Source organism: Maniola hyperantus, chromosome 5 (assembly GCF_902806685.2).
Source record: "Maniola hyperantus chromosome 5, iAphHyp1.2, whole genome shotgun sequence".
Classification (NCBI taxonomy): domain Eukaryota; kingdom Metazoa; phylum Arthropoda; class Insecta; order Lepidoptera; family Nymphalidae; genus Maniola; species Maniola hyperantus.
This window is the reverse complement of record NC_048540.1, coordinates 7,204,566-7,224,999: the sequence shown is the minus strand read 5'-3', so window position 1 is coordinate 7,224,999 and position 20,434 is coordinate 7,204,566. Positions and strand designations below refer to the sequence as shown.

The 20,434-nt window shown below is 36.5% G+C and overlaps 2 protein-coding genes across 7 annotated transcripts in view; both read left to right on the top strand.

Moving 5' to 3' along the window:
- LOC117982117 (uncharacterized) overlaps positions 1-20,434 on the top strand; it is a 140,921-nt gene that overhangs the window by 54,096 nt on the left and 66,391 nt on the right. The window lies entirely within an intron of this gene.
- The window catches only part of LOC117982357 (multiple inositol polyphosphate phosphatase 1-like), an 81,552-nt gene continuing 74,770 nt past the window's right edge, over positions 13,653-20,434 (top strand). The window contains exon 1 of the transcript XR_011236786.1: positions 13,653-15,828. The gene's annotated coding sequence lies outside the window, so the exon portion shown is untranslated. The remainder of the gene's footprint in view (positions 15,829-20,434) is intronic.

Below are 20,434 nucleotides of genomic sequence, written 5' to 3'. Positions count from 1 at the left end.
GACCTCGTGTGGTACTTAATCATTTTACCTATAAAAGGCTATTTCAAACAAAAATGCCAAATTACTATCAACTGGACATCAGATTGCAAGAAAAAACGAGTAGCAGCACGCAAACATTATTGTTCGGAATGACCCGCCATATGGTAGTAAGTACCACATAGAGGCTATTGGTAGTAATTGAAATCCAACGACCGATTGTGCATGTAACAAGCCGTTATCGTTTCATGCCACCGGGAACTTCGTCTGTGGTACCGCTCTAGCCGATGCCTCCGAGCCTTTGGTGTAGGTACCTATAGAATACTTTTGAGCTTGTCCTGTAGAACCAATATTATCTTATACGGCGTTCGTTAAATGCAAAAATCTCAGTCACATTTTCTACTCAGTTGTCTCCGTAGTTTATTTGTTTGTCTTACGCCGCAACGGAGCAACGGATTGACGTGATTTTTTGCATGGATGTTGTTAAAGACCTGGGGGATTTGTATTTTGATGATCCTATAGGAGCTCTTTGATTTTCTGGGATAAAAATTAGCTTATGCTACTATCCAGGTATTTGACTAAATACATTATCACTGCAAAAATACCGTTGATTCGTTGCTTGATTGCGTTGCATCCAGTGTGGCGGTGTGATTGAAGAATTAACTAACGATAAAACATCGCATTTATGGTATAAATTGCTAGTAATGTTAGTGATTTGACATAAATCTCGTCTGAAATGTATTCAGCCTATAAGAGTAATCGTTAGCGTGTTGAAAACGTCATCTGGACAAGCCCTTAGTCTAATTAATGGACGTATTCGTCAGCTACGGAATATTGGTTTTCGATATTAGTCGCTAAATGGATTGCTAATACATTTCAACGTATAAGTTGGCATCAGATTTTTTGTGTCACTAATTGCCCCAAAAATAAAAAAAGGTTATAGCCCAGTTAATTTAGCTCAAAAAATAGGGATAAGGTTACATTCGCATAGAGCTGAAAATTTGTACGAAAGTTCAGAACACCATTATAAACGATACAAAAGTCCCCATTGAACCGACATTTACAAAAAAAAATATTCAAGTTTAAAGTTGTCTTTACACTTTTTCCCCTAAGATTCACCATTTCTGAGATATTATGATTCCAAAAGTTAGTTCCAAAAGTCAGTTTCTTCATTTGTTAAATGAAGAAACTAATATAAACATGAGTTTGTATTATGTATGGATGTAGGGGGTTATCTTCGGAACTAAATTATCCGATTCTGAAAATTATTTCACATGCTGTTAAGCGTATCAAAATTGTTGGTAAGCGCTAACACAACCAGGTCAAACAGTCCTCAAAAAGGTTATACAAATTATTAGAGCATACATTTAAATATTCACGTGAGAACCCATACAGCTACAATTTAGGTCGATCACGCGCCATTCGTCTACTTACTGCACTTGCGAAACATTAAGTAGATACTTTGCAAATTAAAAAATAAAACTCAATAAGTACAGGAATATGAAATTCTATTATTCAATTAAATTCTCTATATTTACAAGTAAGTAGTAAGTATTTTATTTTGAACTAGCTAGCGACTTTATTCGTGTGGATTTAAATGATTATTATAAATATCAAAAATAATATTGTTTTGATTTTCCGAGATAAAAGTAGCCTATGTCACTCTCCAGATCTTAAACTATACCCATGCAAAAAATCACGTCGATCCGTTGCTCCATTGCGACGTGATTGAAGGATAAACTTACAAACCAACAAATCAACAAACAAACACACTTTTGCATTTTATAATATGGCTAGTGAGGTATAGTGATAATATTAGTATGGATTGAGGCTGCTTCCCAGGGATTAATGGGTCCAGTGGGAATTACAAGGGAGTTAACTGTTCATTCCTTGGAAACCCCGTAGAGCCTCCCGATGTTCGCCAAGGGTGGTTAACATGAGGGTGTTAGTGGGTAAATATCGTTACTCGGTTTTTGCGGCTAGGGTAAGATGCACTCCGCGTTCATTTGTGTATTCCCTTGTAACTTATAAAATAAATTATTATTTCACGGCTGCCCAAAAAAGGAGTTTAATGTTTTCATGTACCTATATCGTTTTCAGGTTGATGTATGTCAGTTTCTTTATTCCACCATAACTTCAATCGTTAGAATCCTGTTATAAAAAACAATATGGCGGCTGTATGTGCCTTTTCCAATGCTTTACTTTTTGTCTGTTTTTTTGGCAAGGCAATCGGGTTCTTTAATTTTTAATTACGACTTGTTTATTACATACTTTGACAATAAAGATGTTATTTTATGTACTTACCAACCTGGATTACGTAATTATTCGCAATCTTGTTCGCAATAAATTCAGTGCGATAAAGACAGCTGTTATTTATTTATGAATTAATCAATCAATCCGCTCCGATTCACCCTTTCACGTATAAAAAAATAATTTTCATTTCACTTTATACTCACTCGGCAATTCTGTGTGATGACAAATAACGCAGTGCTCATAATTACCTCACTTTTTTGTAACTGCGCCTCGTTGAGCTCACACTCGGCTTTTCATTTTGTATTCAGCTTGTTAACTACAGTGAACTGTCGTGATTTTGAGTGAGCTCTTTCAAAGCTCCTCGTAACTTAATATCTTAATGAGCGTGGGTGCGAGGCATGCGATCGCACGCTTTATGAATACCAGAAGCGCATGCCCGTAATTGCGAGTGGGATAGCATATTAACAGCTGCGTAATATGCGCATAGTTTGCAGTTTTTTTGGCAAGAGGCTATCTTTATTGGTATGGGTATTTACAAATTACTGTGAGTGGTACAAACCAGTGCCTGCCCGAGGCTATTTTTGAAATGGAGTAAGGTCAAACTATCGGCTATCGCGCCTGATAAAAATAATAAAAAATATAATTTACCCTTTATTTATTTTGACCATCGAGGCGTCCATGGGATTGTGCACCTGGGCCTCGGTTCCTAGAGCGGCGGCTCTATTCGCCTTATGTTAGGGCCGGCGTTGATTGGTACAAAGGGCCGACTTCTATTCTGAATTGCCGCGTGAATGACCTCCAGCCTGCTGGATGAGATACACGGAGGACCCTGTGTGGTGGCGTGCCATCGGAAAGATGTGGACGCAAATAAAGAATGACGACTACGACGATGATGATGATACACCTTCAGTTCATCTTAAGATACGTCGCGACAGCCAAAGCCACGAGATCAAAACAATTCGAGCATCCCGCATCTACCTAACTATACAAAACCAGCCATGATTGTAGTTGTGTTCTATTAATTGCAAGTAGGTAGGTACTTATGGGGATTTAAAAAAAAACTGCTTTACTGCTAATTTAGAGACCTAAGATCATCATATAGCTTAACACTGATATTACAGTTCCCTGGTACGGTGAACTTGGAGATACGGTTTTCCTTTAGAGTGGTAATTAATAGCTGTTGACAAAGCCTACAAAAAAAATCAGAAGTACATCAAAGCCAGGTTAATGTTTATGGCTCTAAAGCAAAGAGTGAAGGCAATAGTATAAAAATAAAAAGAGTAAAAAATGAGTCCGTTTATAATGTATGTTGAAGTTAGGCTTTTTGTAACAGACACATTTTTGTTAAATTATATTATAAAAGTTCACCTTGTATTTCGCTGGCTCCCAAATATAGTTGCAGAGTGAAAAACAAAGAAACGAGCCAAATGTGAAATGCAGAAACATTCTGAATTCACGTATATTTCAGTTAATGAAAATTTCGTACAGACCTACATCTACAACCGTTACTACGTTTGTAATATTAAAAAATATACCTACTCTGAATAGGCTACTTGACACTTTTTTAAAGTTGGTCTTAAATGGTTAATATTTGTGCTATTATATCAAAAAAATTAACACTATATTTTTTTGCGCCCTAAAAACCGTAAAACTTTCATTTAAAAATATATTTTTCTTAGACAGGTGAAAACACTGTCGGCCATGTTTGGCCGATAGATTATCTGTGCTCTGACGTCATGCATTTGTAAACAACAGCATAACCTCCCAAAGTTTAATAAACATGACTTCTATACTAGTGTACATGAAAAATATAGTAATTTTCGTTATTGTATCATCCGAGAATGTAAAAAACGCATCGATAAAGACCACAGGAAAGTTGTGGATTAGAGTGCCCAGTGAAATAAATATACGTAACACGCGAAGACTTGCTTAAAGGGATCCTATATGACTAACGACTTCAACCCAAATTTATTTTTGCAAAGATCACTTTGTTGTAACTTTGTAAGTCTTACTTAATAACTTAAGTATTCAATTTATAAAGAGAAAACGATATTTTTTTACGTTTACTATGAGTTTTTAGAAATATATAAAAACTAGCTTATGCTCGTGACTTCGCCCGCGTGGACTTTATAAATTTCAAACCTCCATTTAACCCACTCAGGGGTGGAATTTCAAAAAATCCTTTCCTAGTGGATACCTTCTCTTTACCTACAAAGAACACACCCACCAAATTTCATGTATCTAGGACCAGCTGTTTAGATGTTTAGGCTGTGCGTTGATATATAAGTTAGTCAGGACTCTAAATTTTATATATATGGATACTACGTTAGTCCCCGCGTGACATAGGGATGACATTTCTTTGTTTACATATTTAATGACGTCACATCATGGCTGACAGCGTTTTCTGCGTTTCAAATAAAAATAAAAACTGTATTTTTTAAAATTGGATTTATATATCCATCCTGCGTTTTTAATAATTGTCATTGATATATTTCGTTGTCTTAAGCAAAATACTATAATAAATAATGATTTATTGGACGAAATTAGATATGAGTCAAGTAGCCTATTGATTACTTTAATAATGTATGAAATATTTTCGTCAATTTTTGCTTTTTCAATAATAATCTATCAAGATGCTTGGGGGTCATTTGCATTCACAAGCATTTTACAGCTGCCATAGAAAAGCTTGAGCTTTTTAGACGCTTAGGCTTCTATAGAGACATTTTTATATTATAACTAGCTGATGCCCGCAACTTCGTCTGCGTGGATGTAGGTTTTTAAAAATCCCGCGGAACCTTTGATTTTATGGGATAAAAAGTAGCCTATATGTCACTCTCCAGGTCTTTAACTATATCCATGCAAAAAATCACGTTAATCTGTTGCTCCGTTGTGACGTAATTGAAGGACAAACCAATAAACCAACAAACAAACACACTTTCACATTTATAATTTGGGTAATGATGTACTCAATCTTATTCTGGAATCTAACTATAGAAAAAAATATTTACCAAATTAATAGTGATTTTTTCATCGATACCTACTTACGTAAGAATATTTTGTGCCAAGAAATAATAATCGTTGGCTTTGATTTCTACCTTATATACCTTAAATACCTTATCTTTACCATGTTTTGTGACAATGACACTTCGATTTATTTCATTGAATCGTTCAGGCAATTGGGGAAACATCAAAACCTCATAACGAATGATTACCATTCTTTATTTAATTCTTAATTTATATACCGCTACGCAAAAAGGAATAAAAATCCGGCCTTTTCAACGCGCAGTAATTGGATAAGTGGCAACGACTGGGAATCTCTCCACAGTTTTTAATTGAAGAGAAACAAAATAAAATATTGGAATGTCAAATTAAAAGAAACTACCTATTATAACAGATGATTTTTATTCCAACAATGAACGCAGGCTCACTCATTTGGTAAAAATAAGGAAGTAGGAAGAATGGGTATTTATTATTGAAGTAGGTACAGTATTCCTCTAGTGCATGACGTATCACAGATTCTTTCGCTATTGATCACTAGATGATGCCCGCGACTTCGTCCGCGTGGATTTTGATTTTTAAAATCCTGTGGGAACTTTTTGGTTTTTCGGCATAAAAAGTGTCTACGTCAACTCCCGGAACGCAACCTACCTCTGTACCTTTCGTTCAAATTCGTTTAACGAATAGGCCTTTAAGAATCCCGTAGGAACTCTTTAATTTTCCGGGATAAAGTAGTAGTCTATGTCCTTCCCAGGATGTAAGCTAGCTCTGTACCAAAATTCATTAACAACTTCAAAATCGGTTAAGCAATTGAACCGTGAAAAGCTAAAGCAGACAGACAGAAAGAAACACTTTAGCATTTATAATAATAGTATGGATTTAAAGGCACTGATATAAGATCAAAGATAGTCAATTATACAGTAGTTAGTTCATTTCATATTATACAGTAGTATCATTTTTAATGAGATTGCACATCTCGTAAACTTTGATAGTTTTAGTCAGCTCTGTTAATAATTATTTTTTGTAAGGTATTGAAGATTAGATATACACTTAGATACAGGTATAGATGAGCTCAAAGCTCATTTCAAAGACTATAAAACCTCATAATATTATTAGGGTTACGAAAGCTTCAAATCAAAGCTTTCGCTAGCTTAGATAGATAGATAGAAATACTTTATTACACACAAAACTTAGCTTAACTTAGCTTAGCTTCCATGACTATATGTATAGAACTTGATGTCTCTGTGAATAGAGAACATTTTATCACAGATGTCGTGTATTTACATAAATTAGTGCGACTATGCAAACAGTACCTACTGCTGCAACACTAAACCAAAGCGCTATAACAATTATGTGCTTCTGAAATTCATAAAACGACACAGCCAAATGTAAGTTTTGCACGAGGTTCATTATGGTATTTAGGTAGCTTTTATAGATAATGGGCGTAACTGTAGACCGTCCACTGCTGGACATAGGTCTCTAGTAGGGACTTCCACACGCCACGATCTTGCGCCGCCTGAATCCAGCGGCTCCTTGCAACTCCTCTGATGTCGTCCGCCCACAGCTGTTATAAACAACTGAGTTTCACGCGGATGAGGTCATGGGCATCATCTAGTGTAACCATTATATGCATAGTCAATCACAAATGCTCAACATGCAATTACTGACAGTAGGTACAATTTGCATTTATCAATATAAAAAGGATTTTAATTAATTCGCTTTAAACCAATCTTTGAGCAATCACTCGGTCCTAGTTCCATGCATAATCGTATTCCGTCGCTTTAAATATTCAGATTTCAGAGTGTAGAAATCTCTTTCAGTTTTGATATTAAAAATATAGTATAGATAGTAGATACGTACCCACAAGTTTTTGTTCACGGCTTCTATTCACGGATTTTTCAATCAGCTAAAAAATCGAATGTAGAGAAATATCAAAATGCAAAGTGAAGGGGAACTTATGATTTCTTTTTCTTTAGTCTAGCTAGTCGGTGGGAGGCTACGGCCGTGGCTAATTAGCCACCTCAGCAGCAAAGACATTATTGATTTAGCGGTCCAATTCGACGATGCCTCGTAGGTATGGAATCTTAGAATAACAGCCCGGGTTTAAGTAAGCTGCCATACCCCTTCCAACTTTGACTGCATCAACACTTTCTACCAGGAAGGAGGTGGAAATAATAGTATGGGAAAATGAAAAATTATCTATATTAATACGTAACAAAAAATCAAACGTAATTTTGCCATTTCTTCTTTTTTCTACTTTTTAAGCGTCATTAAAACCCCAACCTCAGGCAATCTCCGTTTGCATTGCTGCCGCCACAGTTAAACTCACAATGCAATAGCAAAGTAGCGAACAAGCCAATGGTCGTATATATTATTAAAAACTTTGTAGGTAGTTGCAAAGAGTAGGTACACTATACAAACAAAGTAAAGTAGTTCAACTAACCTAATCCCAACAGTCTAACTTCAAACTCAGACTTAGATCTAAAGTCGGACTAAAATATAAGACATAAAAGATGTGACATTTTAGCTTAATCTAGCAATTTATTACCCGTTAAGATTAGCATCTTAAGACTGAAATAAACAGAATGGGCGACAAAAACGCGTCCAACGTGATTCTTAGAGATTGTTGTACAAGAAATTGTATAAATAAGTAGCAAAGCGCGAGCTGGAGAGTCGCTTTTTTATTATTTTTATTATTACACGGCAGCCCAATAAAGTAGTGTAATGTTTTTGGGTGTATGTATGTCAAATACCGTTTTGTCATATTATGTACTTCAATAATAAATAAATTTCCCCTGCATCGATCTACAATTCCATGGATTATAAATTATTGTACACGTACCTATGATTCACAGGTGTACACAATTAAAATGGGCAATCACATCGATACTAATCTAGGCATAATGGACTAAGAGCTGTGTTGGGAACAATACGCAGAGAAACTTTCAGCTTTTATAAAATAACGAAGGTCTGGCACGCGCTGGCTCTCTCTGTCTATCGCCTACTAGATATTTTAAATTATTTGGTCTCTTCAAACGTACTGTTATAAATTTATAATTAATAACTATTTAAGTAATCTGTAAAACAAAATTGTAATCCTATTTGGCCTTATTTTCAGTCTGTAATTATGTAAAATTATTTTGTATGTATCGCTGTTGATTGCAAATAAACGAATAAAATAAAATAAAATAAGGACGGTAAGTCCTTTCAGTCTGGCAGTCACTGAAAAAAGTCCGTCGTGAGACGAGAAAAAAAAACATTTCAGTGTGACGTTGCCATTACAGTCCGCTTCCATTGCATTTTGTGTGTTTCAGGCTTAAATAGTCTAAGAGAGATAATGTTTAAGATTGCATAATGCGCTTGGATTCAAGCGGCTATTGTGGCTAATTCTCTAGTACGCAATCTCTAAATGAAACTAAAATGACACGTCTAAATCTATTGCTATCCCTGTCATAATGTTTCTTGCGGAAAAGGGTAGCACTAGATTTAGACCTGTTATTTTAGTTTAGTTTAGAGATTGTGTACAACAGAATCGGCCCCATTGTCACCACGACAGCGCACTTAAATCAAGCGCAAGCTCTTAGCGTAAAAGCATGCCATTATTCTCTAGTTTTACTAAGGTGCAATTTAACAATTTATTTCATGTTAAGTGAAATGACGAGATTAAACTTTTGTTTAACAAAAAAACTAAACGGATAAGTATGTATGTAATTAAGTTAATTCTTTTTTTTGTAAAATAAATGTTGGTCGATTTGTATGTATGTTCGTTGCTTTTACGACCCATTACACAAGGTCGACTAGTAGCCCGGCAACTCCGTGCGCATAGGTATGGCAACTTCCATATCATCATCATCATCATCATCAACCAATAGACGTCCACTGCAGGACATAGGTCTCTTGTAGGGACTTCCACACGCCACGGTCTTGCGCCGCCTGGATCCAGCGGCTCCCTGCGACTCGTCTGATGTCGTCCGTCCACCTAGTGGAGGGTCTTCCAACGCTGCGTCTTCCGGTGCGAGCTCGCCATTCCAGCACCTTGGGACCCCAACGTATATCGGTTGTACGAACTATGTGCCCTGCCCATTGCCACTTCAGCTTCGCAACCCGTTGAGCTATGTCGGTTACTCTATAGTTCTCCTACGGATCTCCTCATTTCTGATTTGATCACGTAGAGAAACTCCAAGCATTGCTCTCTCCATCGCCCGCTGAGTGACTCTGAGCTTTCTTATAAATTCTGTAACTTCCATATAAATTACAGATTCTAACTATCGCCGTCGACTGAGTTGCCGGGCGACTAGTCGACCGTGCGTAATGGGTCTAAGTTTACGCATCATCCATTCGATTGAGTTGAAACTTGGTATAGTTGTTGTTGGAACTTGCGGGACTTTCTGTCGCATTGAAAGGTATGCCGGGCGTATGCTAAATTATTATCAAATAATAATATTATTACTACAAGCACAAACAAAAACATACCAACGAATGATTTTATTCTTTTCGTATTAATTATTATGAATTAAAAGCTATAGGTAATTACTCTCTTTCTCGTTTAGGTAAGCACTAAATCTGATCCTCCTACGATTTTTATTGATTAACTTAACGTATTTAAGAAATAAAGAGAATGTTGCTAATCACCCATACCTATAGTCGAGATGATGGCAACCGGGAAGATAACGCCCCGCATACCCGCATAGCCCCCGCGCTAACCGGGTGCGGGCGAACGCGGTTGACCTGCGGGAGTGCGGGGTGTCCCCCTGCCTCATATCCCGATTGCTATCTCGACCTTTCGCGTACTATACCTACTGGAGCTAACGTTATACTTATGTTGGATGTACCAGTGGCACCAGCACAGAATACTTAATAATATCTATCTACCTATCTAGTTTGCTTAAGAGAAGTGTATTTGGAGCACTCTCCATACAAATTGAGTTAGAATAATATTAACTAACTAAACTCAATGTTTGGTAGTCACGTTCTACAAATTAATATCTCTGTCTGTGGTTACATTCATAAACTCCTTTTGCATGGAGCTTGCTCTGAGATCCGAATACCAAGAAATATCCGAATATTATTATAATAGGTAGGTACCTAGTAGGTACCTATTAGGTATTCAGGAGCACGACCCGTGTTCAGTAGTGTGGGCGATGGGTTGATCATGATGATGATAACAACATTTTGAAAGTGGCTCTCATTTGTGCAAATACACCTAACTTTAGTACGCGACAGGTCGAAATAGCAATCGGGGTATGAGCCGGGGAGACGCTCCGCACACCCACACGTCACCCACGATATCATGCACTGGGTTAGCACAGGGACTTCCCCACCCCGATGGCCATCTCGACTTGTCACGTATTATACTTACTAATAATAGCTAGATAAAGAGATATTGGTAAACTTATCATTTACTGGTAAAATCTCTAGGACTAAAATATTATAAATGCAAAAGTATGTTTGTTTTTGGTTTCTCCTTCAATCACGCCGCAACGGAGCAACGAGTGGATCGACGTGATTTTTGCATAAGTATAGTAAATGACCGAGAGTTGCATATTATGCCTCCTATAGTACCTACCTAGTTAAAACCAAAAATAAAATACCTAGTATTATTTTTATACCTAGGTATTATTAATTTACCTAAGTATTATTTTATCCCGGTAAATAAAGAGTAGGTACTCACGGGATTTTTAAAAATACCTAAGCTGACGAATTCGTGGACATGACGAAATACAATAAAATATTAATGAAGTCGATTTATACAAAGTCAAGAATTAATTTTATATAAATAAAATCTTTATTGTTATCCTTTCTACGATACAATGTGGTATAAATAATTCATTTAGTATCACGCAGACGGGAATCGTGAGTCTTGTGGTTTAAATATAGACTATTTTGTACGAAACTGGCAAAATTCATGCTGGTAGTGTTTCCATATTAAAAAACTTTATCTCGCCAGCTACGCCAGCGCCCAGTATGCTTAGTACGAAATTTTATGTCTCACCAACGTTTGTAGTATTCGAGTGTCGAAACACTTCAGCGTTATAGTAAACTGTAATCGCCTTGTTTTAAAGCTCAAGTTTGTCTACACATCTACAGCCCGTGCTCCAAGAGGAAACGTTGCGAAATAAAAATCAGGGGTATTGAATTTTTCACATCAATTCAAGGCTCTTACGATCAATTTTACTTTGACGTTAATGTCTTTCGACTCTCAAATACTATTAACGTTGGCGAGTTGTAAATCTTATACTAAGCGTACTGCACCCACTATTTACAAAGGAATGACAAACAAAGAAATTTGCCGAAAATGAAATGCAGCATTATTTATCTTTTGGATTAATTAGACATAATATAATTTGAATACGGAAATTTTTACTTTTACAATTAGCTGATATGATTACATTTTATGGACTTAAATAATTATTGAAACGATATAAATATATAAAAGAACAAGGTAACTGACTGACTGATCTATCAACGCACAGCTCAAACTATTGAACTGATCGGGCTGAAATTTGGCATGCAGATAGCAATTATGACGTAGGCAACCGCTAAACAAGGCTTTCTGAAAATTCAACCCCTAAAGTTGTGAAATACCAGTTTGAAATTTGCATAGTTCACGCGGACGAAGTCCATATTTTTTGCATTATCTGATACTACACAGTATTATCTTTCAAACCCTCGGCTCACTGAAACAAAGAAGTATGTAATTTAGTCAATGCGTAGGTGTATTGTTTGCTTGTCGTCGAATTACACAGTCCATTAGACGATACTAATGGAAAGGACATCTAAAAGGATATATACTATAGTGACTATCGACTTTTGATACTTAGGAACAAGCATAGCCAAACTCATTTGAACGGAATTTATTTTAACCGACTTCCAAAAGGGAGGTGGTTCTCAATTCGGCCGATTTTTTTTCAACTTTTTAAAAAAATGTAAGTATGTACATTTCCGGACCGATTTTTTTTTTAAATCAACAGAGGGTGTTTTTAATAGAATAATATTACCTACTCAATACGATATCTACCTCTATTGAGTCAGTTGGGGTCTGTAAGTCCTGGAATGGTGATCTCGCAGCGGAAGAGTCAGAAGTCAGAAGAGTCGCAGGGCCGCTGGATTCATGCGGTGCAAGACCGTGGCGTGTGGAAGTCCCTACAAGAGACCTATATCCAATGTCCAGCAGTGAATGTCTATCGGTTGACGATGATGATGTTTACCACCCTACTGGTAAAACCGTGCCGTCAAGCGATTTAGCGTTCCGGTACGATGCCGTGTAGAAACCAAAGGGGTTTACCCCTTCCAGGTTAGCCCTCTTCCATCTTAGACTGCATCATCACTTACCACCAGATGAGATTGCAGTGAAAAATTATAATAAGTATTATAATTATTTTTATTATTTACAACCTAGGTGTAGATAGCAGAAGATGGAAGAATGGAATACGAAATTAGGTACAATCACATTAGACCTCCATAACTCCTCAACTTAGTTTTATTTGTGAGAAGATTCAATAGCTAAGATAACCATAAAACTATTGATTTAAGATTTTAAGTTGAACTATAAATAACGTTCTTGGGACATTAACTTATTGCATAAGATATATTTGGCCCATTGAGTTATACTTAACTGAAATGAACATATTTTGTACACTTTGTTGTCTTCCTTGAAAAAAGGATTATTAAGGCATCATATAAATACTATAATTTCCGCGGTTTTTTTTTTGCTGTGAAACCCCTTCGGTTTACGTGGGAAAATAACACTGTGGGCTTAGAAGGCCTCGAGATCAAGGGATACGATTTCATCTCTAAGGTCAACTAAGATTTTCAGATTTTAGATGGTTTGATGTGATCTAAGAAAAATTAAAGCCTAAATTTACACCTCTCAAGTCAGTGATCTATCCAGTTACCGATGATTAACGTTAAAAACCAGTGCAATCGACTAATATGCACTGTCGGAACTGGACACCGACTAAGGTGAACGTAAAAACTAATGCAATCAACTAATACGCCCTCTCGGAACTAGACACCGACTAAGGTTAACGTCAAAAACTAGTGCAATCGACTAACATGCGATGTCGGAACTAGACGCCGACTTGGGTAACCGTAAAAACTAGTGCAATCAACTAATACGCGCTCTCGGAACTAGACAGCGACTTAGGTTACGTCAAAAACTAGTGCAATCGACTAACATGCGATGTTGGAACTAGACATACGAATGAATTTGCATTGTCTTTTGTTTCTAGGTTGGTGACATGAAATGAAAATCAGCTGGCACTTCACTCTGTCAGCTGTGTACTTTCTAAGCAGAGATCGATTTGAAATTCAACGAGGGTCGTTTTACGCGAGTATTACGAGAGTCGACATTTTATTTTATCGACACGTTTGTCGAGAACCTGTCGAGATTTCTGCCATATTGTACAACACTGACGAAACGCTTAAACTAGCGGCACGCTATGATGGCCGGTTTGACGTTTGTCCGCTCATGAAGTTCCGTATTAATTGATAACGACTTTGAAGGAAATAATTGTATTACTTTATTGACGATAGTGATGTGCAGAGATTCATAAATTTTATCGAATGTAGTTTTAGGTTTAGGACTCAAAATTTATTTATTAAATTGATTTCTTAAATGTATACAAGTGTAGAAAAATCAGTTTGCACCATTTAAGGGGTGAATGTACTTGTGAATATGAACAATTTTCACTATGTGGACAAACCTCTGAAATCGCAAAAAAATATCAATAAATTTTTAAAAATGGAATCTAATACGATCGTCACATAGGATCGCTGGCTAGCACAACTACTACCTCCGGCAAACTCGCGTCAATGCTCAATGCAAAACAAAGCAGTTTCGAATTGACGTTGCTTCGAAAAGTATAAACTGTCAGTGCAATGCGATTGTGATATAGTTTTGACCTGGCTTTGGATTTCAAATATTGATACTGCATTACTGTTGACCCTTGCTCGTTAATTTGGACTCTGTTCAAGCCCTTTGTTGTGGATTTCGTCGATATGACCGAACGTACGCAGAGAACTGTTCTAAATAGTCAGACACGTGAGTTCCTAATACGCCTTCGTAACTATTTCGATCGTGAAGCTCAAAATGGAGGGCCAATTTTACCTATAACGTCAGTGGTTGAACGCGTAGCTGATGCGCTTAATATTGGACAACGAACTGTTAGACGGATAACTAAAAAAAAATATGGCGAGACTGGCACAGAAGAAAATAAACTTCACACACCAAAAAAGAGAAAACGAGCAAAACCAGTCGTAGGCATCGATAGCTTTGATGCCGATGCTATCCGAAGACATGTTTACGGCTACTATTTACAGAAGGAGTATCCAACAAGAAAAAAGTTGGTGCATTCACTGAAGGAAGCTGGATTATTCTTCGGTGGGGAAAGTTCTTTAACGAAGATTTTGAAGACCATTGGATTTCGATACAAAAAATGTAACAAACGCAAAATATTGATGGAAAGATTTGATATAGCGATGGCAAGGTATACTTTTTTACGGCAAGTGAAAGAAATCAAAAATTGGCAAAATGTTGTGTTCTTGGATGAAACATGGCTTAATGCTAACCATACTGTAGGCCGTTCTTGGAACGATGACACAGCAGCATCTACTTCCAAAGTTCCTGTAGGAAAAGGATCGCGACTTATAATTTGTCACGCCGGAACCATCAACGGGTTTGTCGAAGGTTCTCTCATGGCTTTTGCGTCAAAAACCACTGGAGACTATCATGAAGACATGAATGGAGAAAAGTTTACTGAATGGTTTACCTCAATGTTGTGTAGCCTCCCTGAACCATCTATTATAATTATGGACAACGCCCCATACCACTCGATGCAAATTGACAAGCCACCTGCCCAATCCCAAAAGAAAGCTGATATCGTCGCATGGCTTCGTAAAAATGGCGTAGATGCAAACATGAATATGTTAAAAGCGGAATTAGTACGTCTTTTAAAAGAAAACAAACCAACCAAGATCCGATACGTCATTGACGAAATAGCATTAGAACATGGGCACAGAGTTATACGGTTACCGCCTTACCATTGTGAGTATAATGCGATTGAGTTGGTGTGGGCTCAAATTAAGGGATATGCTGCAAGACACAATACAGAACCCCCATTTACCACAAAAAAAATGCTAAAATTATTAGAAGAAGCTTGTGAACATGTGACTAAAGGAGACTGGGAAAAGGTTGTGAATAGAACTGTTAAATTAATAAGGGAAGATTATGAAAGAGATGTGAAAATAGATAATATTATAGAAAACGAACATATAATTATTAATGTATGTGATGATAGCAGTGACGACAGTGAAAATAGTAGTATGGACGAATCTGATTAATTATGGCCTTTTGTGGCACCTTTTTCGGTATCTTTTGTATTCATATGTTTCTTGTGTGCATATAAAGTATGTATATTCATTTTCGTTCAAATATTCAGTTCGTTCAAATAAATTAAATAAACATATACATTTTTGTTTTATTAAACCTATTTAATCAGGTACAAAAACAAAACTTAATTGTTTTTTGTTCGAGAATAAATTGACATTCCACATCACTATTGTAATGTGTCAAACCGGCCATCATAGCGTGCCGCTAGTGTAGTGAAAATTGAAAACGTACATTTTACAAATACAAAACAAAACTTTGTGCACGCAAAAGGTTCTTGGTTCGATCCCCCATTGAGTTACTTCGAAAGACAAGATCACACAGAACTGACAAACCTATGTTCAGACCTGTACTCGACAAGTCAAGGTTTTACAGATCTTTATATTTTTTTCGCCACGTCCTGCAACTAGGCATACACACAAATTAATACATAGGTTCGTTAGAAGTAATGGAATAATTAATCTACTTAAAACACAATTGCAAAAAAATTGTAATTGTAGTTCTAGTGAAAAAGTGAGAGCGTCAAAGCTTAGGTTAAAAATTAATATTATTATCTATGTATACATCTATCTATATATTTTGGATTACAAAAGTTTCACCTAAATAAATTTCATACTTTTTTGTGTAAAAAAAGCTTCAACAACGAAACAGTCGGACAAATTTATTGACGGACTTTTTAATAAAGTAATGATCAGTAATAACTGAGGTATTTTGCTTTCTTTAAAAAGTATTTTCTTAAAAAGCTGACCAAGAGTGGATATCGGAAATACAATTTATTTCTGTTGACAGCTTTTGAATTTACGTAATTCGTCGGCCATCCGATTCACTCTAGAATGACTTCTCTTGTTAATTTAATTATACAGCCAATTTGTTTGAGTAAATTTTACGTTCTTCAAACAAAGGCTCAAAGGAATGGACTGAGATAGAATTAATATTTTACTGAAATGAAAACCTGTTTCTAATTATCAATATATTACTTTTCATCATCGTTACCCGATAGTCCACGGCTGGACATAGGTCTATAAGTCGCCTGAATCTTGCGGATCTTGTAGGTGAATGAAAAGATTTTACCGGAACATAGGCGCTAAATAGTGTACCCCGGTACAGACTAAATAGCCTATTCGACAGAGTGTGTGATTGAATCCACTTCGAGGCGATTAACAAGCGCTATGTTATACATGAATGCCTCAAGGGTGCTGCGATCCTCAAACGAACCAGCTCCATTTCACCTCTCTACGGTAAATATCATAAATTGAATTTGATGGTTATCCGTTGTGAAAATATTGTGAAATATCGCGTGCATTGCAAGACTAAAAGTGTTTTAGGGATGAAACGATTTTTCATCTTGTGTTTTTTATTCAATCACTACATATTATAATTGCGAAAGTGTTTTTTTTGTTGGTTTATTGGTTTGTTGGTTTCAGCTAGTGTTGTATAGATGTGGCTTTCAACGGGCAATAATGCCTTGATATAGACAAACTTTAATTTATATATTGTGTATACCTAGTTATTTTCGTTATTTACGTTACGTACGTTACGTATTTTTTTTACAATTTTGTGTTTTTATATAGGTAAATACCCTGTAAAATAGGACTTCTATGCATTTCATTCTTAAATCTATGTATTTTCGGACAAAGGTAGTTGATAGCACATTGATACCTAGATATGTGTAGAAAAAAACTAACGTCAGTATTCGAAAATAACAATTGTTACGTAATTACATAAATTTCCTGTAGTAAATAATCTTAGTTCATCATCATTACATAAAATTAAGAAGGTAGCGGGAAGTGGGTGGATGAGGAAGGCGGGGATTGGGGAAGGCCTATGTCCAGCAGAGGACGCAAACAGGCTGATTGATTGATTAATTAACATAAAATTATTTAGTCTATGAACATTTTGGGCCATAGTTTTACGAGCTTACTCAGTGTAAAACTGTAAATTGCTAATTTTGTAAACAATGTTGGTAACTTTGGTTCGCCTTCGGATATCCTATTTTAAGTTCCTATCACGCTGTGGAACTTCGAACACTGCTCTCTCCGCAGCTTATGATATTTCCACGAGTTTATCTAGTTAGGATGACAAAATACTTTGAATGTTACTTGATGATGTTTTCACATTTTTTGGCAAAAATAGAATGACTTGATCCTGATTTACTTACTTGACTCTATCCACGGAAAGAAGTTAGTATAGCGCTCTCTTTGTTACGTAATCCCACTATAGACAGACATTGGGGCCGATTCTCTTGTACACAATCTCTATACTAAACTAAATTAGCAGGTCTAAATCTAGTGCCATCCTTTTCCGCAAGCAACATTATGAAAGGGATAGCAATAGATTTAGGGGTGACATTTTAGTTTAGTTTAGAGATTGTGTACAATTGAATCAGCCACACTATTAAAGGCGAGTGTCATAACTACCTACTTTTTATTCCAGAAAATCAAAGAGTTCCTTCGAGATTTCGAAAATCTAAATCTACTCGGAAGAAGTCGCTGGCATCAGCTTGTATGCTATATAAAGCAGTATTCTCTTGTTTAGGTTGATAAATCTTGTAATTTTATCTGGAATGAATGAATGAATGAATGATAGAAATGTGGTGGTTTTGTGAATACCACGCTCTCAGTAAAATACTTACTCGTCTATAGTCAGATAACGAGCAAATCTTTTCATAGAAAAATCAAAACCGGTTAAGTGCGAGTCGGACCCACACAAAGGGTTCCGTGCCATGGTAGAAGATTATGTACTTTTAATTTGTTTTTAATTTACATGACTGTCATTTTGAAAGTTTTGGCGAACTTCGTACCGCCTACCAGTCGATTCTAATTTTAAAAATGTTCTCTCCATAAGAACCATCCTCGTACTTCAAGCAATATTATAAAAAAAGAGTTAGCGAAATCGGTTCAGCTGTTATCGAGATTTGCGATGAGCAACACATTTAGTGATTCATTTTTATATTATAGATTAGGGCAATAGAAATACACACGTGAAAATTTGAACTCTCTACCTATTCATAAGATAGGTAGATACAGCCCGCTGACAAACAGCCAGGCAGCAGTGGCGTGCACAGGAGTTCAAGCCAGGGTATGCATTTAGGTATGAACTTGTTTTACGGCAGGTTATAATGAAAAAGTAAGCATTGATTTCTTACAATGAGGGTAAGCAGTGCGTTTATGCTTCTATGAGCTGCACGCCACTGCCAGGCAGACAGACGAGTGGACGGACGTATGGAGAGCGGAGGCTTAGTAATAGGGCCCGGTGGCATCCTTCGTGTACGGAACCCTAACTCATGTTATAGAGATCCGCTCACAAGCGTTAAATTAACGATCCACGTAGCCGCAGGAGGTTCAGATAGGCTATTACGCTGTACTGTGTCCAATTAACCCTTTTCCTCCTTATTTTACTTACCTACTTTTCTGTTTTATTCTGTGATGAATGCTTCAGAGGTAGGTAGGTAGTAAAAATCCATAGTAGAAATTTTGAATTATTTAATTTGAAATACCAGCAGCTTTCTAAAACGGATGTACATTTTAGAAAGCTATTAATTTTACGAATAAACTTTGCTGCCTTTGCTGCCGATAATATAATATTACGTATCCTCTGACACAGCTCTGAAGAAAAAGAAAATTTGCAATGCAATGAGGTCAAGTTTGACATACAGGCTGTTGCGTATTAAACAATAGCACTGTAAACGCTCATAAGAGGACTAATATTATGTACAAAACGTACTTATTGTGGAGTAGCTCTAAATATTTTACATGATTAATAAATAATAATTTGCAACTACAAAGGACAATTCTGTTGATCATATTATGCGGAAGTGTTATTAATACATCATATGAATTTAATAATTCTGTTTTGAAATTGCATGAATTTTGTGTTGATGTTTATGAGTAAATCAACAGACGAGGTGACGAGTATATACGTGCTTGCTAGCCTTTGAAGTTTGATAAGCTGAATTCGCCCGAAGCACATGTTACGGACGGTTATGGACTATGCTTTGAATGTACGAAATGCCCCTGCGGTTAGAGTCCTCACTATCACGTCCCTATCACAAGTAGGTTTCTGTGGTAAGCTTAATTAAATTACATGCTGGAACTTTGCTTGCTCTCAGAATATATCTTTGGCTAGGTTATCATAGGATAATGCCGAAAACCGGACTATATTGCGTCACTCACATTTTTTTAAATTATCACTACGCATAATTATTATAAATGCAAAAGTGTGTTTGTTGGTTTATTCGTTGGTTGGTTGGTTGGTTTGTCTTACAATCACGTCGCAACGGAGGAACGGATTGACGTAAATTTTTAAAAATAAGGAACGTCTAGCGGCAGTGGTATATCCATACTTAATATTATAAATGCGAAAGTGTCTGTCTGTCTGTCTATCTGCTAACTTTTCACGGCCCACCCGTTCAACCGATTTTGATGAAATTTGGTACAGAGATAGCTTGCATCCCGGGTAAGGACATAGGCTACTTTTTATCCCGGAAAATTGAAGAGTTCCCACGGGATTTAAAAAAAACCTAAATCCACGCGGACGAAGTCGCGGGCATCATCTAGTTGGCCCATAAGTAAAAGGTAATATTTACACTTAACTAGGTACTTCTAAAAGTTCTACTTTCTAAAAAATACACAAGTCCAGTTTTAACCGGATCCAGGATAAAACACGACGTGCACTCACTAGTTGGAATTTCAGAAATAAAATACCTACGCTCGGTTACCTATTTGGTTTACGGAAGCGCGTTATAAACGTTTATTTCGATTCCTTTATGTTCAAAAATACAGGGTGAAAATAAATTCTATTTGTACTCGAAACACTATTGGA